Here is an 18,176-nt window from a genome sequence, read left to right as displayed (position 1 = left end):
CTTCGTGAAGCTCTCTGTTCAACAAAGGGTTGAAAGCAATGGAAATATATCGGCCTTCAACCCTTTGTTGAACAGAGAGCGCCATCTATTGGGCTCAGAAAATAAAGAAAATGCTTCACGAAGCTTCATTTGGACATCACTATGTTTTACATAACTTTAGATGAGTCAACATTGGCTTTTGCTTTCACACAGGACTTGACCTAGACAGTATCCCAGCCTGTACATTGTGTTAAACCGCTGGGGAGGACATGGCCTGCACTATCAGAGGAAAAGGAGTGTTGGCACTTTGCTCATTAGCTGAAATAAAGCAGTTAGGCAGGGAAAACGGCAGCATAAAGCTCTGTGGGAGACCAATTCTCACAAGAATGCAGTGACCTCAATGGATGACAGTTGAATTTGGAGGGATAATTGGTTCTCCACAAAGGAGAGAGCGTGTCATTTTTGTTATTAACGAGGGAAGTTAAAGTTAAGTTTTCTTTAGCAAACAAATAAACCAGTGAAATAACAGCATGTTTCATGAACATACTGGGATAACCAATTACAATTACCTAATTAGCATGTTGGACATCTTTGGAATTTGTTCAGATGGCTGGATATCTTCTTTAAAGCTCTGGCATGGTGTCTACTGTACCGACCTCCTACACCTCGCGGTGCTACCAGGTGTCTTAAGGGGGCTCAGCCAATCAGGACCATTTTTGCCCCCCTTTGTTTAAGCTTTATGTATCTAAAGAATAAAGGCAACAAAAACAATAAAACATGATTGGCTGTGATAAATGTGATGAGAGGAATAGAAAAATATATATATATCGAGGAATATGTAGATGAAGATATGGAGGGCTACGTAGAGGACTTTGTCAGGGACTAGATAGTGGACTACGTAGAGGACTATATAGTAGTGATGTCCAAATGAAGCTTCGTGAAGCATTTTCTTTCCAATAGATGGCGCTCTCTGTTCAACAAAGGGTCGATATATTTCCATTGCTTTCCTTACTTTTGGTTTATGGTGTGCCGGGATTTTTCTTTGACTACAAATGTGTCGTGCCTCAAAAAAGATTGAAAAATGTATGTAGCGGACTACTGGTATGTAGAGGAGTAAGTAGAGAACTGTGTTGAGGGCTACATGGAGGACTATGTAATGGACTTTATAGAGGACTATGTAGTGGACTACGTAGAGGACTTTGTAATGGACTTTATAGAGGACTATGTAGTGGACTACATAGAGGACTTTGTAATGGACTTTATAGAGGACTATGTAGTGGACTACATAGAGGACTATGTCATATCAATGGAAGCTGATGGACCATCCATAATAAATACACACATATTTTTTGTTCTAAATACATCCCCTGGTAAGCACTTATGTCATGTCTGTCTTTGCTATTTCTTTCAGAGCAATGCATGATGGTATATAAAGCTTGGCTAGTGACCATCAGTTGTAAACTACTTTTCATGATGAATTGTAGGATACTCTGATACTATATAAAGTATAATAATTCTCACTATACATTCAGACACCACTACAACATGGAGAACTAACTCCACAGTGAGTACTGAGTGTTTTTGGACACAGCGATTGTTTCAAAACCATGTTTGTTGAGTGGAGGTTTGCCGCTGTCCGTAGCCCTGAAATGGACCACAGGAGATCAATAGATATCATAAAATGTGTTTTGTTCTTATGTGAGTGCTCTGATTAATACATATATTTTTTGTAGGTATTATTTAGTCTTTTTTAGGATGTTGCAACTTTAAATCAATGCATTTTATTTGATCTAAAATAGTCTGTCCCTCCGTCCTGTTGCCTAAGTTCCTCCCGGGCCTCCATCACTGCATGGCCCACGGCCACTTTTTCTTTTTGAAGGTAAACATTTCTGTATTAAAGCCATGAGAATGTGTTCCAGTTTAATTGATTATTATTATTTATTGATTGAAGTGTCCTGAGGCATTATGGTGGTTTTATCGAGCCAGCTATGGAGTGGGACCCCACTCAGCACTGTATCTGCTGCAGGTGTTGTACCTACATTATTAAGGAGCAGCTGGGTTTGACAGCAGGGCTGCTGAATCCTCTCTGATTGCTACAGCAGAGCCTCTCTTGGTTCAAACTCAGTGTCTCCAAAGTCCCACAAACTTTTTTGCTCTTTGTTTGTAGTTTGAACTCAAATTAATTTACAAAGATGCTGTTGGAGAAAACAAGTCAGTGGACCTTGAGTTGAGAATGTTTTTCACCATAATCACATATCACTACTCAAATTATTTTTTTCTGATCAAAAACACTCAAAGTCATGAAGTAAATGGGGTTGTCCATCCATTGTCTACCGCTTATCCTGTATTCAGGGAGCTGGAGCCGATCCCAGCTGTCATTGGGTGAAAGCAGGGTTCACCCTGGACAGTCTATCACAGGGCCGACATGTAGAGACAAACAACCATTCACACTCACATTCACACCTATGGGCAATTTAGAGTCATCAATGAACCTATCCCCATCCTGCATGTCTTTGGACTGTGGGAGGAAGCCGGAGAACCCGGAGAGAACCCACACTTACACAGGGAGAACATGCAAACTCCATATAAATGTATTCCTGGAAAACAAAATATGATGTGCTTACATCAGCCAGTACCAACACATTTCAACAAATAATATCATGACTTCCATGCAATCAGACTTCTTTTTGCAACCAGAGGAGTCACCCCCTGATGGCCAGGAGAGAGAATGCAACTTTAAGGCACTTCAATTTTGGCTTCACTTTTCAGAACCAGAGGTTGCTGCCTGGTTGTATCGCTAACCTTGCTGTTATTGGTAGAGATACTGCAGCTTATACAAATGATTCACTTCCTAATCCAAGCTCGCGACCTGAAAGGGTCCAACAGATGTGGTGGGCTTGAGCCTGGAGCTCTGCTTCTTGCTAAAGGGGGTCAGTGAATTAAACAATCATGGAGTAGAATAGAAAGTCCAAAGTAAAAAACTGAAAAATAATCCACAATAAAATTACATTATGTTCTAAAAAGTCATGGCAGCCTGAAAAGGTAGTAAACCAATCAAAAGGTGGCATTCACTCCCCTGATTGCAACCCAAGCGTTCCATTAAAGAGTGGGATTAAGACGGAGACAGACCTGATGTTGAAACACAGCGGCTGACAGAGTTAACTGAGCAGTGATGGAGGACGGCTAACAGAGACGGAGTGCTGTGTGAAATAGAAGCAGACAGCTCGGACGAAGCCGAGAGCTTCATCACACACATCTCCTGAGGGACGTAATCAGTCCTACTCCAATTTGGCGCTCGCCGCTTATCGCACTACCGGGAGCCATGACCCGCCGACTTTTACGATGTGGTCGACTGGCAAATGGAGAGATAGGCCCCGTCTGCCTGCCAACGTCTTTTAATGAGCGCGCCGATAAACAGTGAGGAGGAGGACCGGAGCTGAGGCCCTTTATAATTACTTCTCCAATGATCACCCTATTTCACCCTGTATACCAGATCAATATTACACGACACAGCCTTGATGACTTACAAAGTCACTTAATCTTACTTGATACTGCCTTCACTGAGGGAGGAGGCCTTTATACAGGGAGCAACGGCTGGGAAGGGGGGATGGGGAAGTGTTAGTGAAGTGCAGTAACAGAAGAAGATACAATACTACAGATACAGAGGGGAAGGAGGACTCCAAGGGAAAAGGATAGAAGGTAACTGACAGTGGGGGGTCCTATTATATTTATTGGAATATAATATTCGGGGCTGCACGGTGGTGTAGTGGGTAGCACTGTCGCCTCACAGCGAGAGAGTTCGATTCCCCGGGTTCGATTCCCTGTTTGGGTTCGGGTTCCTTCGGTGTTGAGTTTGCATGTTCTCCCTGTGTCAGTGTGGGTTCTCTCCGGTTCTCTGGTTTCCTCCCACAGTCCAAAGACATGCAGGTAGACTGGTTACCTGTCTGTCTCTGTCCCGTCCTGTCCAGGTGAACCCTGCCTTCGCCCAAGGTCAGCTGGGATCAGCTCCAACAGTGAAACTGCAATGTGACTCATGCTGTGTTTTTGTATATTAATTGTCTGTTTCTATTTGAACTGTGAAGCAACTTTGAGTATTGTGGAAAACGCAAATATATACAAATAAAATATATTCGTCTCTGAAGCATTGTTCATTTGTCTTTTGATCCTTGTAAACTTCTGTAAACCTTCAAACTATCAGTCTGAGTAAACACCATTGTTGTACACACTTTGACAACTTCTGCTTTGAGAGTTGAGAGAGCCACATGCCATCAGAAAATAGTAGAAACTGCTTCACTTTGGCTGGATGCATTGAGACCCTAACCCTTGACACGTTGAAGGTGTTGTGGAGACGAGGCTCCTCCCGGTACAATAATACATCTCTTCATCATGTATCATCCAGAGAGGCTTTATGAAACAGTGGCTACGCAGCCCACCCCTCCAGACGAGTACGGACCACCTCACAGGAGAGGCTCCCCTCCAGCAGGCCTCAGTACAGTAATCAGACAGCAATGTTCCAGTGAACAATACCAGGCTCAACATACTCTATACCCCCTACACACATGACTATTCATTAAGTTCTTTTTTTTTTTCTTTTTTATATTCCAATTTGTTGTCACTATGACCCGTATTCTCTGGCTATGCATGCGTGATGAGCGGTGCATTCACCCAGCGTCCATTCATATCACCGTTAGCCATTGTTTCTGCTCAAGCAGAAAGCGCTCGTCTGGGAAGCACTAATTACATCCTTAATTAGGAGGAGAGGCAATGAAAGACATAGAGCGCTCAGTAAGAGATAGGAGAGGTAACCCCAAGCCCCTGCCTCTTTGTTGGCGACATAGGTGTGTGTGTGTGTGTGTGTGTGTGTGTGTGTGTGTGTGTGTGTGTGTGAGATACAGAAAGCAAGAATTTCCGTTTCTTTGCCTGTCTGTGAACATAAACTTTACTGTCATTTTCTTAACATTGTATAAGTGTTAAGTGTGTCAGTGTTAATTCATTGATTTTCTGTGAATCACTAACCTGATAATAAAAAGAATCCACAGAGATCCAGACAAGTTAAGCTTCAAACACTGAATTCAAACTGATTGCAAAGCCTCGGCCCAAACTGCCGCTCATCCCGTTAACGAGCCCAGCACAGAGCCAGTCTTGGACATTTCAGAAGAGAAGGTTAATGGCTTGTGACAAAACATGGTCGTACAAGAAATCCCAGATTTTTACCGAAATCACCAGGGCCCAGTATTTCAAAACTTGTAATCCGGATCAGAATAATCCGGATAATGAAATCCTCCTTTTCTCAGTCATGGATCAAGGTGATCCTGCTGACTTTATCTGAGTATTTCAAAACACTGGCCGGGTGGATCACCGTGATCCCGACCTGTCTGGATACGGATTACCAAATGTCAAGTCTCCGCCTCCGGATCTGAAACATGGCGGACTACTTCCCGGAAGGAGCAGCTGGGAGCACGACTTTCACGTCAAAAATGTAAGTTTACCGTCGTCTAATGTTTAGCGGTTTAAGGACCATATGAACGCCAACCAACATATAACATAGCTAACGGTAGCTAACTCTGCTCCATTGACTTGCGTGTTAAGCAGCTAGCGGGCTAGCGGTCGCTGGCTTTGTTTATGAATTTTGCGGTCCATGGTTTGATTTACAAGGTCATTAATCTGACGTACATTATACCATAACTGTTTAAACTAACATCAACCTGTTCAGAGTTTATTAGCGTTACGTCATTGGCAACACAGCAGACTTCAAATAGGCTACATGTGTACAGACCACACACTATGTGTGTTGTGTATGAACTATGCAGTTCATTCAGAAGTGTCAGAATACTACAGTAATGCTGGGAAAATCATGCTGTTGTCATCATGCACACAATTTCTGTGAGTATTGTGGATTCCAAATGAAGACAAAGATATTACTCATACTCCTTCCCTTTCTTCTACTTTCAGAGCCCACTCAGCTATTAAGGCCAGGGTCTGGATGAGTGCTGGAAATCCTTGGAAATGCTTCAATTGCAGTGATAAGTTGTTGGATTTTGAATAAAGTGTTTGAAATTGTAGTATTTTCATGTATTATAGCATGATCAGTGACACAATTAGATACATTTTTCCATCCTAATTTGTCTCCCTTTATGTAGAAGGCTCTCACTAAACATAATTGTGGTAATTTAAAGCAAAATAGCATCTGATTTGGTTAAGTGAAATAATCAGTTTGTACACAAACACTTACCAAATACATTGCTGCATGTTTTAAAATCCCATTGAAGAAAGTTCCAAACATTTTAAAATTGCATTTTTAAGGTTTTGAATTAATTCAAATTAGTCTTTGTTAAATCAGAAGCATGAAAATGGAAAGTGCTTCAATGTGCAGCATGATATAAACTGACACTTAAAAAAAATGCAAGAACACCCATCACATTGTTTAACCATTTAATTGGAAAAATAAAGGTTAACCACTGTAGCCTATTGCGTATGGCTCTTCCAGCAGGTCCATCAGGCTGTGGTGGTGGTGGAGGCAGCAGGTCAGGGACTTCTGCGTAGGGAAGAGGTCCATCGATGGGAGCCTCCTGTAGTGGCACTCTTCTGGTTTGTGCTATGTTGTGGAGCACAATGCAGGCACAGATGATGAGACAGGCTTTCTGTGGCTCCACACGGAGATAGTTCAGGCAGGCAAATCTGCGTTTTATCACACCATTCAGGCGCTCAATTGTCCCTCTTGTTGTGGCATGGACAGTGTTGTACCTCTGCTGGGAGTCATTGGTGACACTAGCAAAAGGGGTCATCAGCCAGGGTAGAAGGGGGTAACCGCTGTCACCGAGGAGAATGCCATCTGGGGCGGTCTGCTAGAACCTTTGGAAGAGGTGGCTTGCTCTCAAAATATGGGCATCGTGTACAGACCCAAGCCATCTCACAACGCAGTTGGTGATAATGAGGTCAGCATTCCCCACAAGCTGCACATTAATGCTGTGCCGGCCCTTTCTGTTGACATACTCCCATTCCCTGGCATGAGGTGCCTGGATATGCACATGCATACAGTCAATAACACCAATAGTATTGGGCATCCCCCCCAATGAGAAAAACCTCTTGGTCCTTGCCAATTCTTCATTTTCAGGCCATTTCACAAATTGACCCAGAAGACTCGTAAGGGCAGATGACACCGAGTGCACCACATGGCCCACTGTTGCCTTTGTCACCGCCAGTCCATCCCCATGACTTCAAATAAGGAACCACATGCATAGAAGCGTAGAGCTATGAGCACTTGCTCTTCCACAGTCAATGCATGGCTCCTCAGAGTGGCACATTCAAGGTGAGGATGAAGAATATTGCAGATGAAAGCAATATCATATTGCCCAAATCTGTATTGTGCATAAAGTTCATCATTGGAGTAATTCTCAAGCAGGTTGGGGCGTTCAGCATAGTGTCATGGCTGATACCTTCTCCTTTGATGTCGGTGTCTGTGTACAATTTAAGTAATTGTCTGTCTCTCCTCCTTCTGATGTAGGCTAAAGAGAACCGTTCTTGCTCAGAAAACCCAATTTAAGCCCCTCCCACTTAACCTGGGATACTCTCACACCTGACTGTAATTTCGCTGGCATGGTATAAAAGAGTGACTGGTTGACCAATCTACAGACAACATGGAGGCCCAAAGGAGTAAGGGGTTGAATTTCACGACTGCTGAAACCCATGCATTCCTGGAGGGGGTGTGACTAAAATATCATACCTTGTTTGGCACTTTCAGCACCCCTGGCCAGACCAATGTGTCCGCAAAAATTAAAGCGGAAGTTTGGGCTGCCATAACAGAAGAAGTCAATGCCACTGGCAGTGGACAACTAAGGACGGTGGAGCAAGTAAAACTTTGGTGGAAGAACTTAAAAACAAAAAGCCACCAAGGACCAGGCAGAAGCAAAGAACCCCCAAACTGGGAACAAGCCTTTCAAAGGTGAGACCTGTTTTCTAGATTTATGTGCACACAGTGAAATGAGTGAAATGAGTGAATTGAGTAGTACAATTTTTTTATAGTGCACTTTTTTATGTCCCATGTGTTAAATGTACTCATTTTATGTCGGAACTACATGTCTTATATGAAATGTGCACTAATTATATAGATTATATTTATATTCATACAGTAAATCTTACAGATTTATTTAAAGCCACCTCACAATTTCCAATTCTGTGGTATTCTGGAAGCCAAGAAACGACATTTCATTGTCAAAACTCACTGCTGTTTTTTTGTACAATGACAATAAAAGTCTAATTCTAAATGTCTTAGGTGGTGAATTCTCAGAGGCTGTCCTCGACATCCTTGGAGGGGAGAGTTCCCAGGCCCTCCATGGGATTTTGCCAGCCAGTGTTGGGGAGCCAGCTGACGAGCCACTCAACCTGTCAAGTATGTGTTCCTCACACCTGTGGAGGCTCCAGAGGGTGAACCATCAACGAGCACCAGCATTACGCCACCTGATCCTCATCAAGAGGTTTGCGTTCCAGAGCCAGAAAGACAGAGACGGAAGAGGCATGCCAGTAGTGAGGACGCTTATGAGAAGCTCCTCAAAATGGAGACCGAGAGGGCGGTCAAACAAATTGAACTTGCCAATGAACAAATCAATCGGATCACTTTTGAAATACTGGGCCCTGGAAACAAAACTCCAAGAAAAGTGCAGGTCAGCTGCGACTCTAACTTAATTTAAATCAAGGCTGATTATGTTTATTTGCTTTTATACATTGCACTGTCAATTTTACTTTTGTATTTTGTTTTAGCTTTCTTATTCTATTTTAGTTTATTTTTATTTTTTAATTGTATTTAATTGTCCTTTTTTAATGTATTTTAATGTCACTTGTTAAAAGCGCGTCAGAGTTACGCACATGGCTTTACTTTTACTTTTCAGTACACACTACATGGAGTACAAATTATGTTTTGAACGTAAAATGACTTTCAAATTGCCATGATATTCATAAACTGGGGTAGGCTGATGGCAATATATTTCAGAATAAGAGCTCTACAGTTTTGTATCAAAATTATCCACAGTAGAAATGCATATTTGATAAAAGTACATACATACAAACGTACACTTATTAATGTATGATGTACACTGTAAGTAACATAGTGCATAATGTGATTTGTATGCAGACTACTTGGCTTTTATCCTGTCACACAGTTGGGGAGCAATATGTTGTAAAATGGTCTTGAAAGGACAAGCAACAATAGCACACCTCAATTCAGTTCAACTGTACACATGGCAAATGTGAGATGTTCCCCACAACATCAAAGACAGACGTACGGCATGTGTCCTCCAAAGTGCTTCGAGACGTGAGAGGAAATGGCAAAGCCACTTGCCCAGTATGCTAATCAAATTCTTGCCATTGCGTATTCCCTTCTGCTGCTCAAGGGATTTTTTCCTAGATTAAAATGTAAAAAAATATAAACTTGATTGTGCCCCCCACACCTTATTTGCGGAAAACTTTAAACTAATCAAATTGTGCATCACCTGATGCAGCGTCTCCAGCATGCTTCGAGTATTAATTCCACTAATACAGAGGGATGGTGGAATATCATGGGAGGATATTGGAAAATAATTTCTTGCTTGGTTATTCATTGCAGAATTCATTAAAATCCAATTTTGTGAAATTGAAATAAAAACAGCCATTTGCCGTGATAGACTGGCATGCTACAGCACCAAATATGAGAACGTGGGTGGGGTAGGTAAGGGGAAAAGGGTGCAGGCTGATGGGTGGGGGAGTGTGTGGGAATGTGTTCTGAAGGCAGAAACGGTAGCAACAAAGACAAAATGACAAAAGGAGATATACAAATATATTTTTCTTGGTTCTTGCCGTTCCTAAAGCAAAAGCTGCCCAGGACATGTCGTTCTTTCAGTGCAATGCATTCTGGGATAGACTTGACACTCCTGATTTTGTCAGACTGAGTAGCTCTTTGACATGTTGCCATCCCTCCACGCCTCATACCCCGCAGACACCTGTTCCTATTAGCCCTTAATGCTAGCCACCAATTCCCCACATTAGCTGCTGTACACACTCCTAATTGCAGTAACCGTGGGACTGCATTAGCTCATTAGCATGCTGCACCACGCACTCCAGAGTAACGGCAGAGAAACACACAACGCTGCTGTGATTAAGCCAGAATGGCTGTGACAAAAATGCACAGCCTTGCAATTAAATCAAAGAGGCTGGCTACTCCTTTTCAGGGATTAGCGTTTCACCGTTATGAGGTAGTGGAAGCAGAAAGCAGTTTTGAATAGATGGCGTCTGATGTTAATGCAAATGCTAATGCCAGTAGTTTTCATCTATAGCTGTTCCCATTTCCAAGCTAAAATAATGGAAATGTTGAGTGTTTACCGAAAACTCGATACTCGACAATCAGAAATGAATTATTTACAGCATCAACACAGAAAAGCGTCGGCCTTCATCAGCACACGTTCAGTACAGGGACACAGTTCTGTTTTTATTGAAGATTTAAATGAATTCCATGTCAGCTTGTCCAGATTGTTTATGTCACCGCTGTCACCAAGGAACTTCAATTACAGCATGCATCACATCGACAGGCCAACCTTTAATATGTAACAACAGGCTAATATCCGCTTCATATGCATCTTATGCATCTGAAATATATTTGTACACATACGTGAAAAAGGGCAGAATAAACTGTATTAAAAGAGAAAACATCTCTCTGGTTGAAAAGAGTCATGTCTTGGTTATTCTCCCAAATCAATTGTTAAAAGTATCCAGATGTCTGCACAGAGCCTTATACCTATATACCTATATACCTCTAATGATGAAATTCATGTCAAGCTGACCCTAGCGGACCATAGCGTACTCAGACTTTAGACTAAAAGCTGAATATTTAACATATACTACTGTGAATGAACTTTGTACTAACTCATTTCTGAGATCTCTAAACATGGCAGCATTCTTGAAAAGAGAAGTCAGAGGTGGAATGATTACCGACATGCCAGCGCACTCACATTCATTTTTAACTTCAAATAAAAGTCTATCACAGGGCTGACATGTAGAGACAGACAGGTAACCAGTCTATCACAGGGCCGACATGTAGAGACAGACAGGTAACCCGTCTATCACAGGATGACATGTAGAGACAGACAGGTAACCAGTCTATCACAGGGCCCACATGTAGAGACAGACAGGTAACCCGTCTATCACAGGCTGACATGTAGAGACAGACAGGTAACCAGTGTATCACAGGCTGACATGTAGAGACAGACAGGTAACCAGTCTATCACAGGGCTGACATGTAGAGACAGACAGGTAACCAGTCTATCACAGGGCTGACATATAGAGACAGACAGGTAACCAGTCTATCACAGGGAGACATGTAGAGACAGACAGGTAACCAGTCTATCACAGGCTGACATGTAGAGACAGACAGGTAACCAGTCTATCACAGGGCTGACATGTAGAGACAGACAGGTAACCAGTCTATCACAGGGCTGACATTTAGAGACAGACAGGTAACCAGTCTATCACAGGCTGACATGTAGAGACAGACAGGTAACCAGTCTATCACAGGCTGACATGTAGAGACAGACAGGTAACCAGTCTATCACAGGCTGACATGTAGAGACAGACAGGTAACCAGTCTATCACAGGGCTGACATGTAGAGACAGACAGGTAACCAGTCTATCACAGGGCTGACATTTAGAGACAGACAGGTAACCAGTCTATCACAGGGCTGACATGTAGAGACAGACAGGTAACTCTTCTATCACAGGGCTGACATGTAGCGACAGACAGGTAACCAGTCTATCACAGGCTGACATGTAGAGACAGACAGGTAACCAGTCTATCACAGGCTGACATGTAGAGTCAGACAGGTAACCAGTCTATCACAGGGCTGACATGTAGAGACAGACAGGTAACCAGTCTATCACAGGCTGACATGTAGAGACAGACAGGTAACCAGTCTATCACAGGGCTGACATGTAGAGACAGACAGGTAACCAGTCTATCACAGGGCTGACATGTAGAGACAGACAGGTAACCAGTCTATCACAGGGCCGACATGTAGAGACAGACAGGTAACCAGTCTTTCACAGGGCCGACATGTAGAGACAGACAGGTAACCAGTCTATCACAGGCTGACATGTAGAGACAGACAGGTAACCAGTCTATCACAGGGCTGAAATGTAGAGACAGACAGGTAACCAGTCTATCACAGGGCTGACATGTAGAGACAGACAGGTAACCAGTCTATCACAGGCTGACATGTAGAGACAGACAGGTAACCAGTCTATCACAGGGCTGACATGTAGAGACAGACAGGTAACCAGTCTATCACAGGGAGACATGTAGAGACAGACAGGTAACCAGTCTATCACAGGGCTGACATGTAGAGACAGACCGCTGACACGGGGAGAACATGCAACTCCACACAGAAGGAACCCGAACCTAAACCGGGAATTGAACCATTTTAGTGCATTTTCAACGTATTATCAAATAATTTGTTAAGTGCAGATACCTTTCAGAGATTGTTAAAAGATTGGAGATATATTTTGACATGTAGAATAAGTTTTACCATAAAAGTATATATCATATTAATTAAAGCTATGGTCTAGGATTTGGAATTAAAATAATCCATTCAGTCTGTCAGCCGTAAACCTGCATAGAAATTGACCAATGGGAGCCATTGCTCCAGACGGCTCCCATTGGCTCGTACCCTCTATCCAATCCCCTCCTCTCCCATGCTCCTCGTCATCCCGCCTGGTCGAATCGTGGAACACTGAGGGGAGGGGTTTGGTTGGGGGGGCGGGATCCTTTTTTCAAATCTGTCTCAGAGGCTCAACTGATTTTCAGAATGTAGATCATAGCTTTAAATACAGGCAAATACACATGACTTGCCTCATTGAGGGTTTACCGTTGACAATGTGGACTTTGTGTGTGACGTAGATGCATTTGCAGGTTCACAGGTAGGAGCTCCACCTTTGCGTTCCATTGTACTCTTTTTCAACAACTATTGGATGGATGTTATCCTGTGAGGGCCTTAAAGTGTTTTTTCAGCCAATTTCGCCAAGCCACTTTTACATTTTCCCAATTGGTCAGAGGAAGTGAATCTAGTGATCTTTATTGAAAGTTATGAGGTATAATAACAAGTACATTGTTTCAAACAAGAAGTAGACTGAGGATTGGTGGGAGAGCTGGTGGATGGGTCAAACATGGACAGGACTTTCACCCAGGAGAACAGTAAATGCTGAGTCTATGCTTGTTATGTAAAATCATGTAAGTAAGTCCGCTAATATTCAGGCTAGTTATATTGTTACGTTATTATGTTATTATTTCAATCCAAACCATGATGTTGTTTCTAACCTTTTTGTTTTGTCGCATAAACCTAACCCGTGTGATATGAGGCAGATATGAAATATATGAAAACAATTTTTGGCTCTGAAACATCAACATTAAACCTATTCGTTGGTTTGCAGGAATATACAATGCCAACATCATTTCTGGCAACTGGGTTGAAATATAATCTAAATAGTAATACATCAGTGCCATGGAGTGTTGAATGAATATGAACAGCACTCGGTGAATTTGAATGGCAGGCTCCACAGCATCGCCTCCTCCTCAGTCCTGTGTTGCTGGGGATGCTGTGAGTTGTTAGGACTGAAGCCAACTTGCAGTGGGGTCAATCAGAGTGGACTGACACAGGGTCAGCATCACACTCACACATGGCTCTCCCAGGCCTTCATTAATATTATTTTCCTGCTGCGCTGTGTCGCTGGCTTATTGCTCCCTACCACGCTTCACATTTCAATGAGGGCTACCTTGTTGTATTTTACACAGATCTTTTTGAGATGGAATAATTCCTTTTTGATGAAGAGCTTTGATATGCACATGAAAGCAGGGCTGTTACAGAGCCGTCACAAGCCTTGTGTGGGGTCTGCATACCTGCAGGACTGGAGGGGATGGGTGCAGGAACACTAGAGCCGCAACGTTCAATGTAGAAGAACAATATTGAACAAACATTTGCTCGTTGTCTAGTGCATTTGCATAAAGTTGATGATGAAAAAAATAATTTCACTTTTTTAACATAGTTTTCCCAGTCATTACACTACTGCTGTAGTGTTCTACCTTACAGACAGCTTTCAAATACCAATCTACTTTCACACACACATCCTTCACAGTGAATATATGCCAAACTCTGACCGATGTGAATGGTGCGTTCATGTGCTGTGAGAGCCTCTGAACTCTCAGTTGTGTTAGCTGGCTGCTTTGACATTGTTGCTCTGACAAATTAAATAAATAAATATTAAATAAATTCAAGTAATTCCCAGACATTTTAATCCCATATTATAAATGCAAAAATGATGTATAACCAAGTAATAGTTATAAATTAAAAAGTAAAAAAAAACCCCTCTGGTTATAGTGTGCTTTTTCAGGCTGCTTCTATTCACAATAATATTGTCAGTGAAGAAAAGCAGGTAAGAAGTCGTTACAGGATGATATGATTATCTGTCTGCTCATTAAGACCAAACCACAAACAAAGACCTGCAATGATTGTTATCATGAAGCAGAATCATTTTATTGATTTATTATTTAATATAATTCCACTATTAGATTTTCTATTGATTTTCTATGATGATGATGATGATGATGATGATGATGTTGAAATCATAATGGGGAATATATTTGCAGGAAGTGAACTTCCAACATTTCTAAATTTCAAAATAAATCATGCAACCAAATCTTACACAATCTGTTAAAACTACCTTGGATCATCATACGGAAATCAGCTTGTCAGTCTTAAAGTCATGTGTTTGTGTTTGCTAAGCCTGAGCACGGACACATCAACTCCTGTGAGGAGCTGTTGGCAGCTAGAGGCGTGGCGACACACGACAGGTGACAGTTAGCATAGATGCTGCAGCAACCCGGTTATTTTCCGATGGTTCTGTGGAACAAACTATCCATTAAAAACGACCAGAATCAGCAATGGCTCCCAACGTGGGGGTTCATACACCCTGAGGAGGCACAAGCTAAATCTGCGGGGCCTCAAGATGATAAACAAGTCAGGGAAGAAGTTGAGAAAAATGCCTCCAGCCCTCTAAAACCTGTTTGAATAAACCAATTAGTGGATGGAACATGTCTCTCTGTGTTCTCCGAGCTTACAGACATGCAGCCTGATGAGGGTTTTGCTAATGGACACTGAATTTCCAAAAAAGAAAAAAAAAGACGTAGGTTTTGAGGTTCTCCAGGTGTCACGAAGCAACAATCTCCTCCACTAATAAGTCGGCGTCTCATTTACACGGCGCTGTGGAGCTGCACAGAGTAGAGCCACGCAGGTTTTCACTGCCAGCAGCTAGATTAACACTAACACACCGAGGTGAGGAGGATGAGTCCAGCCCAGCCAAAGGCTCTCAGCAGCCCAGGAGCAACGTGCCGCCACTAGAGGGTGCTGTTGCACTGCGGAGGAGCCAGGTTGGCCGGGTCGTCGGAGGCGTGGGAGGTCTCTTGTCAGCGCTCATCTCGCTTGCCTTTCTATAGAAACGCAAGTTAATGAAAGTGGAGAGAGAGATTATGTTGAGCATTACGTTTAATTGGACTTCTTTAAATAACACTGGAACATTTGTGTTTCACTTACAGTGTGTGTGTGTGTGTGTGTGTGTGTGTGTGTGTGTGTGTGTGTGTGTGTGTGTGTGTGTGTGTGTGTGTGTGTGTGTGTGTGTGTGTGCACGGTACACAGCACACATGTTGCATCAGTGTGTGATGACCCATGTGTCACTATGTTCCTGACAACACATATATACCCATATATACATGTAAGATCCCCACTTCAAAACAAGCAAAGTATCCTTTTAAATGAAGTTGTCAGTCACAGTATGGATGCTGCATTGAGGTTATTGTCCTGGAATTCAACCAAACCATATTGCTTCATACGGACACTGTGATTAAACCCTCCACTCAAAACGCTTGAAGAGGGAGGTCAAAGTGTACCAGCTCTGTTCAAAAGAGGATATCTTTTCATGGCGCTGTGTGTGTGTGTGTGTGTGTGTTTATTCGGTGCAACTTAATTTCCCTGCGGGGACATTGTGTTGTTGCAGCAGCACACTAAAGAAAGGTAAGAGCATATACATGAATAATAGTAGTGTTGTAAAAAAAAGCATTGAGCCTTTAAACACTATGTGAGCTCAGAATTAGACGGCAACCCTGATTGATCTGTTGCTTTTATGTGCTTTCCATCTTTTTTTAAAAATATATTTTACACCTTGAGATGGTTCACTTGTCTCGTATTATATATGTTTTCAATCCATTGTTGATTGCTTGTTGCAGCTTGTGATTCAATCAGCTCATCCTCAAATGTTAGTGCAACTTAATTTTCACAAGTTGTCAAGGGGGTGAAACTGAGTTTTACACGAGGCGGATAGAAGATGGAAGTTTTTTAGTCACTTCCTAAAAATCGCTCCGAACAACACAATCTGGTAAGAGAGCATCAATGTGCAACTTGTGACAGTAGATTGCAAGTACACCTTGTGTTGCTCCTAATGGATCAAAAGCCCAAAAGTGGTTGGGAACTATTGCATTACACACTATTTGGGGTTAAATATATTTTTGACTACACAAGATGGAAATAGCATTAGAGGATCACAGACATGCGCATGACTTCAATTTGTGCTGCCAGTAAGTGACTATATAATAGAATATAGTCACTGGAAATGCAAAGCTAAAGGGAATGTTCATTAATGCTTTAGGGCGGGACCACCTCGTGATTGACAGGCCGCTACTACGGTGACGCTACCACGGTGACGCTACCACGGTGACGCTACCACGGTGACGCTAATTTTTAAGCTAACTTTGTTAGCAGCTTCACACCAGAATCCAGATGGATCCAGATCCAGAAAGGGTGCTGCTCTGCTGCTTGTGTTCATCAGATCCACCCATCGCTCCTTCACAGTCCAAATATGGTCACTTCCTTCATTGGTTGCAAAAATCCAAGATGGTCTACTGTCAAAGTAATGTCTTGTGGAAGGGGCAAGCAGCAAAATATTTTTTTAGATACCTAAAACAAATCTTTATTAGTTCATGTGTATTTGGAATATTGAGTCAAACAAACAGGACTTTCAACCAGGAGGCCGGTGTCCGTGTCCCAAACTTTATGAGTGTCTTCACCTATTTTACTTAGTTTACATACTTATTTTAAGTCCAACCATGATGTTTTTCAAACTGAGTGGTTTTGTTGCCTAAACCTTACCATAAATGGTTTCCATTGTGTTGTTAAGAAATTGCAGATATTTCACATGTTTCTGTGAGATATCGTTGAAGGTGAAACTTATCTATATCATTGTTGTCTGGTATCCTGTCAGTACCCCATCCAACCCCACTTCAAAACAACCAAAGAATCCTTTTAAATGAAGTTGTCAGTCAGAGTTTGGATGTTGCATTGAGGTTATTGTCCTCGAATTCAACCAAACCATATTGCTTCATACGGACACTGTGATTAAACCCTCCACTCAAAACGCTTGAAGAGGGAGGTCAAAGTGTACCAGCACTGTTCAAAAGAGAACTCTTTTCATGGCTGTGTGTGTGTGTGTGTGTGTGTGTGTGTGTGTGTGTGTGTGTGTGTGTGTGTGTGTGTGTGTGTGTGTGTGTGTGTAAGAGGATATTGTGTTTGTTTTTGGCATTTGGGAAACAGAGGACTTGTGGCTCGAGGGCTAGCCGATCATTTCTGTCTCTTCCTTTTCCTCTAAACAGACAAAAGTCGGAACTTTAATTGCACTACATCAATGAGGCGCACACACTGACCGAACCTTTAATGCTTCTGCCTGTCAGGGTCTCTCTCGGTTTTTTTCCTTTACCATTAATCACATTCCATCTCTTTCTCTGCATGTTACCACCACCTCCTCTCCTATGTATCTGCAGCTCCCTAAGAAGTCTGGAAATGCTGTAAAGGGTAATTCCAGTTAGTCGTATTTGCCTATTTTTTTTATGCCATTATGAAGAATGCATTTGAAATTTTGTAATTTTCCCTCACGACAGAGCTTTATATACCTGCAGCTCTGTGGGAGCACTAATCTCCAATATACACCCACAGGGCAAACAGTCTGCTACAACTGAAGCCAGAAAGCAATTAAAACGCACACACTAACACTTAGCCGAGTCTACAGCCCACCTGTCTACTGTTCTGTTCTCTTCACTGAGGCTGCAGTCAGGTGGTATCAGACACTCTGTAAATACCAAT

General features: G+C 42.3%; 1 pseudogene across 1 annotated transcript; it reads right to left on the bottom strand.

Annotated features, from left to right (window-relative positions):
• Positions 1-1,532: 1,532 nt before the first annotated feature.
• Positions 1,533-9,262, bottom strand: LOC311028882 (putative nuclease HARBI1; annotated as a pseudogene). Its single transcript has 3 exons — positions 9,258-9,262; positions 6,436-7,337; positions 1,533-1,623 (listed from the first exon to the last, which is right to left on the bottom strand). The product of its transcript is annotated as a putative nuclease HARBI1 (transcript).
• Between the last annotated feature and the right edge of the window lie 8,914 nt (positions 9,263-18,176).

This window comes from Eutrigla gurnardus, assembly GCF_963514095.1.
Source record: "Eutrigla gurnardus genome assembly, chromosome: 18".
NCBI lineage: Eukaryota > Metazoa > Chordata > Actinopteri > Perciformes > Triglidae > Eutrigla > Eutrigla gurnardus.
The sequence above is the reverse complement of the archived record's forward strand: the minus strand, read 5'-3'. Positions and strand labels throughout refer to the sequence as shown.